Here is a 17,467-nt window from a genome sequence, read left to right on the forward strand (position 1 = left end):
TGGTCCCCCAGTGGCTAGAAATGGCCCTGGGTATCCTGCTCTGTCTTTGAGAAAATGAAAGCTTAGATGGGCCGATCTGGAATCTTGCCCCTTATGATGTCATCAGGGGCAAGATTGCCCCCCTTTTCTCTGCCTTGCCCGCTCAGAGAATCTGCCCCACCCATGACAGAGAGACATCATGGCTTCCAAACGAGCAAAGTGGCAGCTGGTTGCACAACATCTATCTCTTCTGCAGCAAATTTGACTTACAAAAATAGTTTCTTGCAAATCCTTCAACCTTACGAAAGTGCAATACCAAATCACTGAAGAAAAAAAAAAGCTATTTTTACAGCTTTGGAAAGAAAATGCGGCACTGTTTGACTTAGACTTGTCCCAAAAGAATTAAAAGTAGAGCTGCTTACAACAGCGTGAAATCGTCTCTTACTGAGAAATGCAGGGTGACGGTTAACCAGAGCCTCGTCAGCCTCAGAAAGAAAGGTATAAGAAGGGCCAAAGTTACAAAATCATGTGTAATTCCCCAAACACTTAAGTGTCTGAATTGCTGTGGAAAGGGTTTTGTAAGCTTGACTGGAGATGGGGGTGGTGATGCCATTCTGGGTGTAGACAGGCGGATTTAGCAAGGAGTAATCGGACCCTGGGCCGTCAAACTGGGATCACTCTGTCTAGATGACTCAAAATATATAAATAAAATAAGAAACCTGACTCTGATTCAATCTTTTCTGTGAAATGAGCTACAGTACAACACACACACACACACACACACACACACAGTTCCAGCTCTATGGGGGTGAATCAGGGTAAATCAACATCAACTCGTGACGATGACCAGCTTCCATGTCGTCCAGTGTAAGGACTCACTTCTGGCTTCCTGATATTCTGCATTGTCTCTCACAGAGTTGACTTTCCAACTCTGTGTTTAGGTGACATCACACAAACATCACTCATGTTGTTGTGAATCCATAGAAACCATGTAGGAACACAGTAAGGTATGGGAAAACCCTCTAGCATGAGCAAACTTCACATGAATGTGTGTGTGAATGGAAGATTGAATTGGAATGAATTGAATTGCTAAATAATTGAATTCAGTGCCTTCAATGCACAAGTCAAATTTCAATTGTGTCTGAAAACAAACAAAAGAAGTTATTATATGTATTATATTTTTAACTCTGCTTTCCACATCCTGTTGCATTTAAGTTCTGCACCTCAGAATCCACATATCAAGGAGAAAACACCCCTGTGTGAGGTTGTTAAAGAAAGAGTTAATCAGTTTGGCAATTGCCCTTATTTGTAAAGATTTAGATGAGAGATTTGATACCACAATTAGACGTGAGACCTCGCGCTGGGACTGCACGGCGTATGAGGCGCGTCCCCCCCGGGTGGCGGATGGGGGGTTACACCGTATGGTGTCGTGGACCAACGCAGTCTAAGGGAAGGACACCCTGACAAAAAACCACTGGCCCTCCAAGCTTGGGGGTTGGGCAGAAGGCTAACAACCTACTCCCGGAAAACAAGCCTGTTACAGAAACAACGGACATCATATTGCAAAACGCCCAAAAACAACTTGGCGGCGAATGGTGGAACTGGAACGTAACGGTGCAGGCTGGAACACGTGGAACACAGCACGACGGGCAGCTGCAAACCGAACCCAGTGGAGGAGTGATGTCCAAGCCTTGTGTGCCTCCTGGCGCGGAGAGAATTAAGTTAAGTACGTATTAGACGTGAGAGGTGTCAATCTTCCTGTCCAACTGCAAAAAAATCAAACAAGTGTATTTCCCAAAATATCAAACTATTTTTAAATTTGCATTTGCGATGTCTTTTGATTGTTTGAATTGGTTGCACAGTAAAGTGACATATTAAACCCAACATGTTCAGACCTCTTTGTAACATTTCTGAAGATGTTTATGACATGAAGACACTGTGCTCTTTGCTGTGTGTATTTTTGTTTTCCTCCACAATTTTTCTTCTATGAATTTCATATCCCTCCAGACTTGCTGCTGCAGAACCACCAGTTGTTCCTCTGGTCCCAGATTCTCCACTCCTCCTCCTCCTCCTCTTCCTCCTCACAGCCTTACAGTATATTATACCTCTACAGTATATGACTGCACTGGGAGCCATGTTCCCTTTCCAAAAGCTTAGATGCTCCTCTACCAGACTGCACTCTGGTTCGGTGATCCGCACCACTGGGACCAAAATGTGTGTGTGTATTTATTGTTATTAAGGCCAAAGTTTGCTACATTCTTTCCATCAGCTTAGGTGTGTGTGTGCTGGAGGGGGATGAGTTTATAGAGGCTTACTGGGACATGGTAAGTCCATCATTTGTGTTTTTGTTTCTTGATATAAGGTGCTCTCTTACACACACACACACACACACACACACACACACACATACACACACACACACACACAAAAATGGAAAAGGTTCTTTTGTTGAGACTTAGTTATTTTCTACTCCAACTCCAGACAGACCCATCTCTGTCTCCTAGATGGTGTGAGGAAGACACTGTGACCCAGTTAGAGATAACTGATCAGTCCCCATGTCAGTGCAGTCCCTGCCTATTTGCCTAGGATACAGTATGTCCACTGTAGCTGCAAATTCTTTGGATGCCCATAATTACTCTGACAGGCATTGCTCAGTCTAAATGCAATGTGGCCGATGTCTTGAGTTAGCAGTTTCGCGATCAAACCACCAACTCCTCGCAATGAGAAGACCACCTGCTGCTGGTTAAACTTGGCTGCTCCATTTCTTGCCAAACATGACCAGAACACACTGTATTATTTTATATCATTACTACCATTGGAGAACCTCGTGTTTGGCTCAGTCACATTTTGAGAAAGCACTGTACACACACATTGAAGACTCAAAAGTACAGTTATTTGGCTTATTTTACCAAAGTTTGATCAGATGGGATTTACAAGCTAGTATAAGGCTGGGTACGGTTTAAGAAATTACAATACCACGACTCTTAAAGTAATACTGAAGCATCTCGAAATGCTGAACTGGCAACTTTGTCCAATACACTGTGGCAGAGACTGTCTGGACTGTAGCTGCTACGGTAGTGGGCCAATCACACGTCGCATTAAATTGAAGAACGCTTGTGGTGATTGGCAGCGAGCAAAACCATCAAAATCGTGTTTTCTAGATCTGGGTACAAAAAAGATCGGTTGCAGATATTGATTGACTGGAGAAGTTTTGATAATACTTGGTGCAGGGTTGTTTTGGTCGATACCTTTAAAAAGATATTGGATACCCAGCCCTACAAGCTGCGGTCACATGTATCCTGGCCCAACGCGCATCCATTATCAGGGGTGTGGGGGGAAATCAATATAGCATAGTATAATAATATTTTCAGTGGCAATTATGCATTGATACGCAGACGACCAGTATGGATCTTTTATTATATATGTGTTGATCAGTTTGTCCCATTTTGCGACAATAAAATTGAAATGAGATGAACAAACATGGGGACATGATTTGTAATTGGGAACAATTTGAAGTTTGAAAAAAAGATGATAAATTGCAAAATATCATAGAATATTGCAATATGTTTTAAAATCGCAATAACATTCATGATGATTTGGTATTGTGAGGCCTCTGGTGATTCCCACCCCTTCCCATTATAGACTATATTAAATAGAAAAGTTAGTTTGTCTAGTACTTAGATGATAAGATTGATACTACTATATCTGTCTAGTAAAATTAAGGCCAGTTAGCTTAAGTTAGCAGAGACTGGGAATCGGCTAGCATGGTTTAAGGAGCTCCTCCATAAAACCACAACTTGTGGTTTTTACACTTCTGTTTTTATTTTGTTAAACAAATGATATATATATATATATATATATATATATATATATATATATATATATATATATATATATATATATATATATATATATAGTGTTCATTAGTGAGCTGGTAGGTGGATTTGTTACTTTTAGACAGAGCTGGGCTAAATGTAAGCAGTATTTGGGCTAAACTAAGCTAACTGGCTAATGGCTGCAAGCTTAATATTTGCACACATGAGTGGTTTGGATCTGCTCATTTACCTCATGTTAAGCAAGTTGTCAAACTGGCTTTAAGAGTTCTTCTTTCCATCAAAACAATAGTGTCCCTGGAGGAGGCGTGTCATTTATGTCCGGCCAAGAGTTTTTATTCCCCACAATGCCCACATTTTACAAAATTGACAGAAAAACAAAGCCCCTGCTCGGCTGGCTCCTGCTGTTTCCCAATGTGTCTCTCTGGAATGTGCACTCTCAATCCTATCTAACTCACATTTACACTGTTAGCAGGTTAAACTGGCGATGTTTTCCCACACAATCTGAGGATTACTGTAAATGAGCACATGGCATTCTGATACTTTCACCCATTTTCCTCCTCAACTCCTCTCCTCTAAGTTTGAAGCAAATGGGGTTTGGATGTAATGTCAGTGCAAGGAGAGTAAACAGCACTGTTGGCTTGAATTTACAATTTCTGGATGTCTGAGGTCTGATCCAGAGCCACCCTCTGACCAATACACACTGGAGCTGTGTTCATTTGCCAAATTCATTGCTCTAACGCAGTGGTTCCCAAACTTTTTCAGCTCAAGACCCAAAAGAGAAATGTGGTGTCTCCCCGGGACCCAAATTTACAAAAATACACAATGAATCATTGTAATATCTACATTTTTAATCTGTGGACAAAAGACGGAACAAACCATGAATTTAAATGCATAGGAAGTATATTTATTCCATTATGAAAGTAAACAAAAACAGAAAAGGTCTCTATTCTCCTTTCTGTTTCTAACCCCTTTCTCAACTTATTTTCTTATCCCCTCCTAGGATTAGAGAAGAGAGAGAGAGAGAAACCCCCCACAGTATCTGAGCTGAACAGACCAGTGTAGCAGAAAAGAACGCTCATTCACATGAGATTGATATGCATTTTACTCTGCCAATTGGCGAAGTTTGGGAAACATTGCTCTAACGAACACTCCACACAGCACCCTAAATTTGCTTAATGTGACTAAATCTAACGCACGTGAACAGGAAATAACAGCGGGCCTGAAGATGAATACCTATCTAGTCATCTAGGAGTCATTCCAAACAATTCAGACAAGAATACCAGCTCTGTTGTGAAAGCAGCGCACTTAAAGTCCAGTGCTGAAGAGGAGAGAGCTGTGCAAAATCATAACTCATGACCACCCCGGTCACAGAGTCACAGAGGAGCACTTATGTCCCCGCGCAGACATACCTTAGGCAATGTGATTTAGAGTTATTAGATAATGTGTGTCATGGGACGCTCCAAAATCTGCTATGAGTGTGCTACGCAGTGAGTCAAGCGTGGTTATAAGTAGTTAAATCACATGAAGCAGGGTGTCATGGCGTTAGGGGAAGTCCAACTCATTCCCTTAGTCTCTTTTTCTTTCCCCCTCCCTCCCTCTGCTCTTTTTTCGTCTTTAAGCAATAAGCATCCACAGCTCAGAGTTACAGCCTGGCAAAAATAGTTTCAGAAGGCAGTCTGGTGTGTGTGATGCATGTGTGTATTGCGTGTGTGTGTACTGTACAATTCCCACCTGCAGGCCCAGGAACACTTTGTTGTCCAAGTTACTGTAATGTGCCTTTTCCTACATGTGGCTGGTGGTCGTTGTGTGAAGTCAGGCCCTGAAAGAAAATATCAGCACCTCGGTCTCACACTCACACACACACACACACACACTTTGAAACCTTTGAAGAAATGCCTGTGCAAGCCCCGCAGAGGAAAGTCTCACATCTTTATGACCTTCGAAGATTACAGTCAGAGCTGGTTGGTGTGTGTGTGTGTGTGTGTGTGTGTGAGTGTGAGTGTGAGTGAGTGAGAGAGAGAAAAATAATTGGAGGATAAACACAGGAGGGGAGATAAAGCTTCAGGGTGTAAGGGAAATCGCTTACTCAGCAGTCTTCCAAACTTCAATCCCACACTTTCCTCCTGACCCTCCTTTATAAATGATATCCATCAACGTGCACTTGTTATTGTGTATATAATAAGCACGCACGCACGCACGCACACACACACACACACACACACTAATGGGAAAGATCACAATCCTTAGGTCCAGAGTGAGAAAACAGACTTTTCTCCCTGGCGATGAATTGCATAATGGCACCTAATAACCCAACATCTGTAGGATGTCCAGTCCACTTGAGACATGGACCAGGATCAGGACTCATAATACCATCTCTTAGGTATGATGTGGCACTCCAGAAATATTGTTCAACTCTCACCTCTCTTCAGTCTCCTCACAAAGCTCCTGTTTGCGTCAGAGAGTGATTGCTGCATTCCCGCTGTTTCAGGCCCATGTTGCCCACCACCGCCACAACAACCTCCACAGTACTGAGCCATTAGCCACTGACCTCTGGCTTTATGGGCAGCGTGGAGCTCCGATAGGCCACATGAAAGCCTAAAGGATGAGAGCGGAGAGACAGCACAGTGGGAGCTTTGTGAGATGAAACAAAAGCCCCGTCCAATTAAAAACCAGTTGAAAGCCTTTTCCTGCTGTCCCTCCCTAAGTGGCTCTGTTAGTGTGCCAAATCAGTGCCATCCTGCACTAAGAGACAGCCTGCGTCACTCTCCTGGGTATTATTTGGGAGTATAGATGTTAAGCGAGCAGATTTGTTTGGTGTCTACAACAGAAATGCCGCCTCTTCTTCTTGCCAACTATGAAAATGAGTCCTTTAATTTGCCAGTTTAGATGTGTTGACAAAACAAAATGACTCTATTTAAATCTTTAGTAATTGATGACGGTTTACCCTCCATGTCTGTCACTGACACAGATTTCAGCTCTCGAGGGACATAAACCAACATTTTGTGTCTTTCCATGCAGCCGCACACAGTTAAGAAATGTGTCTGGTGGTAAAGTTTTTTTTTTTTCCATGTGCTCGTTGATAAGTCCGTCTGGTAGGACTACATACTTCCTGTCCTGACAGTCTCCGATGGGTGAAAGGGCGTTCCTGTCAGAGGTGAAAGGTGATGAGGTCACAACCTGTGCTATGGGAACCATTGCCATGGGAACTTCAGGAGCCCTTTGGTTGAATGACTTCCTGTTTGCCTGTGTGTGCCTGAACAGGACCGACCTGAAATTCTTAATTTCCTCCTGACAGGAAATGGCTCAACCAATCAACGGGACATTAAGGTCTGCACGACATTGAGATTTCGGATAAGGATGCACCAATACCACTTTTTTCTTTTTAAAACAAATACAAGTAGTTACATGAACTGAATGCATTGAGACTTCACAAACTGTACCTGAATGCACCATGAAGTCCAATTGGTGCCTACGTGCTTTGTTGTCTGTTTGCATACATAACTCACAGGGAAGGCATGATGTTGCCACACTGGTGACTTCAGGGAAGCATGAAAATTAAGAGCCCATGGCATGAAAATGTCACTTTATGAGTTTTTTGTAACATTAATGTGAGTTCCCCCAGCCTGCCTATGGTCCCTCAGTGGCTAGAAATCGCGACAGGTGTACACCGAGCCCTGGGTATCCTGCTCTGCCTTTGAGAAAATGAAATCTCAGATGGGTTGATCTGGAATCTTGCCCCCTATGAGGTCATAAGGAGCAAGGTTACCTCCCCTTTCTCTGCGTTGCCTGCCCAGAAAATTTGGCCCACCCATGGGAGAGAGACATCATGGCTTCAGATACAGTATTAGGGGACCACTAAGGCCTATATAAAAGAGACTTCCGATGTGGTATTAGGGGACCACTAAGGCCTATATCAAAGAGACTTCAGATACAGTATTAGGGGACCACTAAGGTCTATATAAAAGAGACTTCAGATACAGTATTAGGGGACCACTAAGGTCTATATAAAAGAGACTTCAGATACAGTATTAGGGGACCACTAAGGTCTATATATAAGAGACTTCAGATACAGTATTAGGGGACCACTAAGGTCTATATAAAAGAGACTTCAGATTCAGTATTAGGGGACCACTAAGGCCTATATAAAAGCATCCAAAGAGGACCATGTCATGGGACCTTTATCCGCTCTGTGATTTCTCCATCATCTCTGACTTTTGCAGTGGTCATGGGGAAGCTGCAGGCTACCGGTAAGCAAAACTGTGTCTTTAGCTGCAGACTGTTGCACAACACTTTTGAGTAAAACACAGTATAGCTGGTGTGATTTTTAACTTTGTTTAAGCATCTAAACGCAGCCAGAGGGCCTAAAGCCATGAGTCAAAAATGGATCCACTGTAGCACAAAAAAGGAGCTCAGCCCATCGTCTATTACTCTCATAGACTCTCATTTACAACAATAAATCATTAAACCGCCTGCGATATTTTGTTCGAAACAGATCTCCGTTTTCCACAGACCAAGACCTATAATGTCTTGCCTTTAGAGATTTTAAAGAGATTGTATGCCAAAGGTGGCCATTACGTGGCCCTCTGCATCAGCTCTGTGTTTCTGCAGGAAGTCACTTGAAGCTAATGCTTGGATACTTGAGAAGCAGATTGAGACTGAAGTTTTCCAGAACTGATGAGACATTTGACAGCGTACCTGCATACGTGCGTCCAGTCGCTCTATTTACTTATTTTGCCAAAAACCCAAAGATAAACACCTTATTTTACTTCCTGTACCCTTGGGGAAACATTGTGGATATTTTGTGCCTGCCTCTGTGTGTTTGTGTGTGGGTGCATGTTTGTGTATGTGTGCGGTATGCCACTGTCATCACGTCCTGGGGAGTTGCATGCTTCTCTCCTCCTTTGTCAGCATTTACTTCCCACTGGAGACAACACAAGTGGAAAGCTGTCACGGTGCTGATTCGGAATAGTTCCGACCGATTGGCACAGTCATGTTTTCTCACCCTGTACATTAAAATTTCTCATCATAATCTTGCAAGATTGGACGGCTGTTTAAGGACAGTTCATGGAATTAGCGATGATGACACATTTTCAAGGAGCCTAGAAGTCAGGATTACAGGTTGGATGTGCTAAAAACCCACAGTGCTAAATTTATTGCACACAAATAACGCTGCAAAAACCACAACTTGAACATAAGCGCTGATTTAACTGCAGCGTTGATCAATGCTGACATTGAGCAGAACACCACACTAACTGAACATACAGTAAGCAAGCATTTGCGTTCCCCTGCTTTGAGTTGGTTTGTATATTCCGTGTTTTTGTGTTGGGAAGTTAAGGAGAATATTTGTTTTCATAGTGTGTCACTGGGGAAAAAAAAAAAGAATAACCAAACACAAAACCCCAGCAAGGAAGTCTTAGGACGCAAATGAGACATTCCAGCGTAGGTTGCTTAATTGCACACTCTTATTTCACTGTGCTGCTGTTGCCAGGTGGCCAGGGATGTCTGGCAACGTCGATGATGGATTTCCCTGACCGAACGGCCGGTGTTGCTGCTCCACGACGACTGTGTTTAGAAAGCAGAGTCATTGGGAAACTGGGAAGAATTCTGAACATAGTGTTATGCAAGAACTAAAAAAAACCCGGAGCCAAACCAAATGGTAGTGCCGGCCTGATCGTAACATTTCTGCACTCTCACATTGGTGCTTTTGAATCCCAGCAAAAAAAATAAAAATAAAATAAAAACAAAAATCAGAATCAGCTTAATTTTAGTATTTGTGCGCAACCAAGGAGTTTTTGTTTTTATAAGTGCATTGCTCTTAATGCACTCATAAAGAAATAGACATAACAGCTAAGAACAAGGACAGCAAGGCAGTATAAAGGCAGGGAATAGCCAGGACTATTTTTTTTTACACAAATAAGTGAAATAATAAGTATACACTGGCTTAAAAAAGTTTACACACCCATGCTAATGTTGATTAAAAAGAGGAATAAAAATAAAAAACATCTTTAGGAAATTGATCTTAATGCCTAATTCAAAAAAACTTTGGTAAATCCAACCTTTTAAGGACACCAATTTTCTTTGTAAATGAATAATGTGTTGTAAATAAATAAATGTTCTTTAAAATACAGGGGCATGTATTTTAATTCTAAAGGCCAAGGGAACTTTATCAGGATGCATAGTATCCTGGATCTATGAAATAACTGCTCTTTAATAATAAAAATCTGCCTGCCTCTATGGGAATTTAACATAGGGGGTTATATACTTATGCCCCTTGTATTTAAGGAGGAACATTTATTTATTTGCAACACATTATTCAGTCACAAAGAAAATTGGTGTCCTTAAAAGGTTGGATTTTTCAAAAGGCATTAAGATCAATTTCCAAAAGTTTTTTTTTTTCTTTTATTCCTCTTTTTAAATCAACTTTAGCATGGGTGTGTTAACTTTCTCATGCCACTGCATATGTAAATACGTATAAAAAAGTCCTGGTTTGAACTCCACAAGGGCCAGATGGGGCCTCACCCAACATGAACCTCTCGAATTTCAGTATGATCGCTCACAGATTCCAGAGAAATGGAACAGAAATGATCTCTAAACAGCTGAAGTATGTTTCAGATGTGCCTGTATATTGTTCCTATTTGTCAAACATTTATTAATTTTGGCATTTCATGTGAACCCAGAACACATCCAAAAGATGTTACTATTCTTTAACTGATTGAATTCATTGATGCCAGATGGCAGATCAATATTCCAAGTTTAAGCTTTTGAAGCTGTTGAGCGATGCCACAGACTCAGCATGGCACAGAAGTGGCGGAGCCAGACCCGTTAATGTTCCACGACATGGATGGCGTCATTACGAATGATTCCGGGATGATGTAAAGACTTATTTATTGACATCCGATACCAAGAGACTAATGGACGGAATTAGTGTTAAAAGGGCCCACTATATGTTTATGAGGTTTCAATGAGGGTGCGGGGCAAACTGCTTCCTGCACTCATTTTCGACAGACAACATTCCACTGGGCTGCTTCCTGTGCTCATTGACAGGTGCGCGCACACACACACACACACACACACACACACACACACACACACACACACACACACACACACGGCATGCCAGTCAACACAGTCTGCAGGCACACAGACCCAGGAAGGCCATTTTAGACCGCCAAGTAACTCTTTACGCAGCTTAGCCACCAAACCCGGGTGGAAGTGGGTCATCAATAATCCCCTATCACTGAGGGGGGGGGATCTAGGGTCCATGCATGCGTAATGAATGAGCGTCAGACACACCCATTTCCCACATCTTTTCCCTCTGTGCAATGAGCGTAATGGCAACAATGTGTGGCTGAACGAGAGGAGGGGCGCTGGACTCTGTGTCAAACCCAGAGGAGCAGAACTCCTCTGTGAGTCACCCCAAGAAAAACCAGCCCATAAACGGTTTTCTACTGACATATTGCTGAAGTGTCTTACACGCAACAAACACATCAGCAGCTCCCTGGCTGGTATTCAGAGGCTGAATTCACAACTCCGGTGTGGCTGGTGTGATGTTATACCCAGGTGGATAGATTGTGACAGCAGTAAGCAGAGACACAGTACAGATCCAGGATAGCCTGGACTACGCACGCCAGACATGCACACCCTCTCCTCTTACCGCTGGGCTCAGGTTCAATAACGCAGGCAATGCTTTGATCCCGGGACACTGCCCCTATGAATGATAGTGACAACGACGCCTCCAAATCCTGCCAGCCCGTCGGCGTTGGCCGGTGCATGTGGCAGCTACGGCGTGGTATCGCTGCACACCTGTCCCTCTGCTCATTGACTAAAAGTGGATAATGCCGGCTGCAGTGCGGCTGCCAGCTGAAGGGGCCAAACTTGGTAGGGTCTATTTTTAAAGAGGGAGAGACCGAAGATAACTGAGAGGTTTGGATTTTTAGAATCAGACGTGCTGTACTGTATGTGGGACTGCAGACACACTGGTATGTCTTCTTCCCCTACGTATCAGTATGTATTTGTCCATGAAGGTACCCACAGTATGTGTTCGGTAGGGCCCGACTGATAAAAAAAAATGTTAAGGTTGATTTGGATACCAGTATTTGGTTATTTAAAAAAACCTATATGCTGATATATTGGCCGATATACAGTATATTTAGAACAACAGAACAGAGAAACATCAAAATATGTTAAAGTTCTGAAAAAAAACGTAAAAAAATACAAACTTAAGATGTGAAACTTAAAGCCTTTTGAACAAAAACACATTAACTATGCAACGCCAACGCTTATAACATGGTTGACAGTCCGTTTTATTTTAAATATTCGTTTATCAGAATCATTTGTCATTATAAATGATTGAATATTTCAAAAAATAAATCAGCCATTTAAATGCCGATACTGATAGATCGGGAAATGCCGATAATATCGGCCCGCCAATATATCGGTAGGGCTCTAGTGTTTGGTGCTGGGGCGTCCATATGCATAATATGAAAACATTTGTAATACATACTTTGATTAACATGAGGACCAAACGTCACTGGGTAAAGTTAATCCAATACTACATTGTACAAAGTGGGTCAGTTTTTATCTTAGAAATTTTAAGTGTGTGATCTATGTAGCGCAAATGTCAAGAGCCAAACAAAGACAGCCCAAACACATCCCTTGTGATTGGGATGAGCACCTGGACGGCCTGAAGGTTAGTTAGTTCTTTCTTTCTTTCTTTCTTTCTTTCTTTCTTTCTTTCTTTCTTTCTTTCTTTCTTTCTTTCTTGTAAATGGAAGAGATACAGTAAACTGATCCATGGTCTATGCAAGCCATTCATTTTCAGCAGCAAGCTGTTGAGAGTTGTATTTTGGCAAGAGGATCTCTTGTAAAACAACGTTTTCCCACTCAAGCACATTTAAAAAGTACAAATGCAAGCACCATATGTGAAGAAATGTGCTTTACCACAAGGTTTTCCCACAAAAAACATGAAAAGGTGAGAAGTCCATGACCCAGTTTTCCATAATCAGCAGGGGGAGGACATTCAAACCAAAGATTAAAAGAGTAAAGTTAAAGTCATGCCTAAATTCCTCCAGCAGGAAATGGTCCGTGTCATGTCCATGTCATGCGGATCTATTTCAATTTCAGCATCAGAGGTGTCATCATGTCTGCGATGTGCATCTGAATCGAGACCATCCGTTATAAAACACCCATGCATTTATCCTGGTCAGGGTCGCTAGCTGAGCCAATCCCAGCATGCATTAGGTGACAGGCTGAGTACATTCGATCTATCACAGGATGAACTGATAGACAGAGCCAAGACCTGGGCCCTTCGGGTGCTTCCATCGCCTCCTACATGGAGGTTTAGTGAACCGGAGACTATAAAATTTCACGTAGGTGTGAAAGTGAGTGTGAATCAAGCCCCCACAGGTTCAATCTGAAAGGTTAAGGTCGCTTTTCTGAGATCTAATTTTCCCAAACATTAGCGTCACAAGTTTGTCAGCGATGCGGCCTTGGTGAGGGATGGTCTGTGATTCCAGTAAGTGTTTTCAAAACCACCTGCCAGATAATCTCCTTCCAGAGACAGCTGTGTGAATGTGCGTGCACGTGTTTGCCCCCAATGTGCATGCATGTGCCTTTGTGCGTGTGTATGCGTGCGTCAGAGCATCCAGTTTACGCATTCCTCTTGGATGGACTCTGTGAGTCTCTGGAGAAAATCCTGCTGCCTGGACTGTTGAGTGTGTCACGACTGGGAGCGAAGCAGAAGCAGAAGCAAAAGCAAGCAAGCAAGCAAGCAAGCAAGCAAGCAAGCAAGCAGGCAGGCAGGCAGGCAGGCATGCACGCACACACACCTCCTGTGGTTCATCCAAAAATCACTCAATTACTCGGGGACAGCAGCTGTTTGCCCATGACACATGTCCAGGTGTACACCCCCACTGAGAACCCCCAGTCCGGATTCCCTGGAGACATCTCTTGGAAGCTACTCTCTGATCCTGGTTCTGGTTCTCCAACCAGCGTTGGTCTTCTTGTCCAGGAAGCCTTAGCCTGGGAGGCCTGATTACACAGAGGCTCAGAGGGGGATGAAGGAGCTGGATCTCTGCTATTGCCATTTCTGTGTGTGTGTGTGTGTGTGTGTGTGTGTGTGTGTGTGTGTGTGTACACGTCTTCTCCAAATGTTCATAATAGAAGACTGCAATTTTTTGTGTCAGAACACCATTCATTTTTTTATTATTTACAGCTGACCTAGAAACAGCCAAGGTGGCTAATATATATACTGATACTGGTATGTGAATGTAAAAGAAGAAGCGGACGATTTATTTATGTACAAACATATTTTAAAAAGCAGCTATATTACTACAGCAAAGGTCAATTTTACTGGAAATAACTATTGAAAAAGAGTACAACATAAAAATGCAGCCCATTAAACTTTTTTTTGACAATCAAAACTAACTAATAAATAAAAGGTCTAGATTTTTATAAATCAGAGCTGTTATATGGGGAGATACTGGTATATATATATATATATATATATATATATATATATTATAATATTATATAATATATATACACATATGTCTTCTCCCGCTGCATCTCACTGTATTTGTGTCCATGCAGGTACAGTATAGGATGTGCTTGGTGCTGGGGGGGGGACCCTGGAGACCCTGAAGGTTGGTTGGTTGGTTGGTTAGTTAGTTATCCTTGGAAAGCTGGCTCTTTCTTCTCGTTTGCTGCTAAATGCTCCACTGTGTTCAACAGCTAGTTGCTAACTGTGGCTAATCTGCCGTTTGGTGCTGGCCAGGAAGCGGACAGTGGGTTTTAGCAGAACATTTTCCTATTAAAGAAGCTGCCCGTTAACCCCTGTGTTGTCTTTCGGTCAAAATTGAAAATCAACACTTTTGTTGACGCTTTTTATCAATGTTCTTAACTTTTTCCTTACAGTTTTTTGTCTCTCTTTTCACTTTTTTTTTTTTTTTTTCAATGTTTGTCTTTTTTTTTTAATTTAACACTACGTAACAATAACTTATTAACTTTAGTTTTACAGTTATTTTTGGAATTTATGTTTAATAAACCTTATTTATAGGAAATTACACCAAATGTGTGAGTTAGAAAAGAAAAAATTAGGAATCATTTTGGCTAAAACTAAAGGAATGGATGTTGATGGATAATCACAGACTGGAATATGTCAACTTTTACTCAATACTATTTCAAAACCACTTCCATGTTTTTTTTTCAAATGCTATAAAATTGAATAAGACACCTGAAAATGAATGAAAGTAGAGATTTGTACTTGCCAAAGAGCGCTGTGTGGAATCAATCATGTTTTTATATCCACACTTTACATCATGATCTGACAGAGAGGAGTCGCTCAGTAACACAGAAGATCTTTTGGTGAGGGTTGCTAAAATAAAGAAACCACTATTGAAATTGACACTTTTCCATCCATCTTCCTTAAAGTACATGGGCAACACGTGATCATTTAGCTATACATAGCTTTTGTATTTCTGTCTAAAACATCTTTAACTTTCTTGTCTTTGGTTCAGGAACAGTACAGTATGTTTTTTCAGCACGATGTGTTTTTCTGCAACATGAACGTCCCAGAATTATGTGGGGTATTATGGTGTGTGATGCAGTCCCATGTGGGACTGAACATTCAATGGTATATACCACGAAAAGAACAAGTACCCCTTCAGAAAAGCTGGAGCTTTATACGTACATGTTCTTTGTGCGTTGGTATAGTTTCATGGGTAGATGTGTGTGTTGTTATTGGGAGGTTCAAAATAGATGTAGCGATGTGGTGTTGTTGTAACCGTCATGGTTCCACTAAAAATCACATGTTAATGAGCTAGCATTGCCAAAAAAGCAAAACCCAATCCAATGGACAGGAGTATATTTGACAGAAAGATAATGTTCGCGCATCCAGTGGCCTCTTTCCCCACCTACAGTCTCACCCCCCACAACCTCCTAAACCCCTGCAGGGCGAACTTCCCCGCAGCAGATTTCACCAGAAAACAAAGCAACAGCATCACGGTTTTCTTTTTCTTCCAGCACTCCTCCTGATGAGAATCCATGTCATTAAACAACAGCAGACGGTTGGCTGTGAATCACGCTGAATGAGCGATGTATGTTCGCTCGTTACTATTAATATTGTACTTTTTAGCGAGAATGTATTTGTACGTTTCCAATAGTGTGTGTTTGCTTTTTGTTCCTGGTTTGAATTAAAGACTTCCCGACACAATTGAAACAATCCATCACTCCTAGCCAAATGTGTGTAACACACTCTCACACTTGATTTGAACAACACCCATGCGCACACTGCCATGGTACATTGTTTTATGTTCACAGCTGATTGCAGTTACTTCTTGTTAGAGTGCCCAAAAAGAACAAAAAGACCAAAAACTGAACTAAAGTACCCTCATTAAACAAGGGATTCAACATGTTACCTCTAGTGTAGTCTCACTCGGGCTTTTTGCCATTTCCCTGCTTCAAGATCCTCTTACTCGCCAAAGAATCAGTTGTGAAACTGAAGTCATTTGCACCGTGTGGTTCAGTCCCAATCTAATAACTTGTGTGCTTTCTTGAGATCACTGGTTATTACGTAAATGGAGAGTGGTAATGATCTTTCCACATAAGACCAAACTGTGGGTGGATGCTGGAGCTGAAAGATAGGTAACAACTAATGGACAAAGAGATGAAGACTTCCAGTGATAATATGGAAAAGCCACCCCCCCCCCCAAAAGCTACTTCCAGTGATTGGGAATGGGAAAGTATACAGCCAGACAACGGTCACTACTTATTTGTGCTAGTTTAAGACAATCAGTTCAAAAATGGTCTGTACTTTAACCCTTTTAGTGTCTTCCTTCCTTGTTGACGCTTTTTAATCAATGTTTTTACTTTTACTTCTCTTTTTGTCCCTTTTGCAATGTTGTCACTTTATTTGAAAATTAACATTTATTTTTGGAATTTAATGGTCATAACATCACTTTTAGGACATTTTTTTTAGTTAGAAAAGCAGAAATTGGGATTTTTTGGACTAAATAAAAGAATCTATGTTGATGGATAATCACAGACTGCTCCCCCCCCCCCCCCCACCCCAGGCCCCGCCGCCCCCTTCTCAACACGCAACCCCCTCCCATCCCTACCTGGCGGGGACTCGCCAACATCAAACCACAGCCCAGTAACCAAGCCTTCTCCCAGGGGTGTTGCTCTTTGATCTCCATGTTGCTGCAGCTTACGGTTCTCACATACACAGACAGAACCCAGAATAGGATTCTGCTTCATGTTTTTTTAATAATTCTGAGAGAAACCCGGTGATTTTTACAGATCCTGCATAATTCTGCCATAAAGTACATGGGCAATTTACCATGGACGTCAGTTTGGTTGGAAATGTGCAGGGGACAGAGACGCATGGGGAAGTGCATTTTTTAGAAGTGTCAGGCACAATGATGCTGTCCTGTAGCTTACCAATGTGAATAAATAAATTATACAAAGATGTGATGATGTCAGAAAGGTTTTATGAAGAAGAAAGCCTCCTTTTGTCCTCGGGTCAAATTTGACACCTTTTAATAATGTCTGTGTCAGAAATATGGCATTATTTTTAACCAAATTACCACAAAAAAGGATGGATGCCTGCAAGGCTCTTTGCAAATACAATCACTTTCATTGAATTTTGGGTGTAA

At 41.9% G+C, this 17,467-nt stretch overlaps 1 long non-coding RNA gene across 1 annotated transcript in view; it reads left to right on the forward strand.

The window, feature by feature from the left end:
- The window catches only part of LOC116695698 (uncharacterized), a 22,910-nt gene that overhangs the window by 938 nt on the left and 4,505 nt on the right, over window positions 1-17,467 (forward strand). The window lies entirely within an intron of this gene.

The sequence above is a fragment of the Etheostoma spectabile genome, chromosome 9 (assembly GCF_008692095.1).
Source record: "Etheostoma spectabile isolate EspeVRDwgs_2016 chromosome 9, UIUC_Espe_1.0, whole genome shotgun sequence".
Lineage (NCBI taxonomy): Eukaryota > Metazoa > Chordata > Actinopteri > Perciformes > Percidae > Etheostoma > Etheostoma spectabile.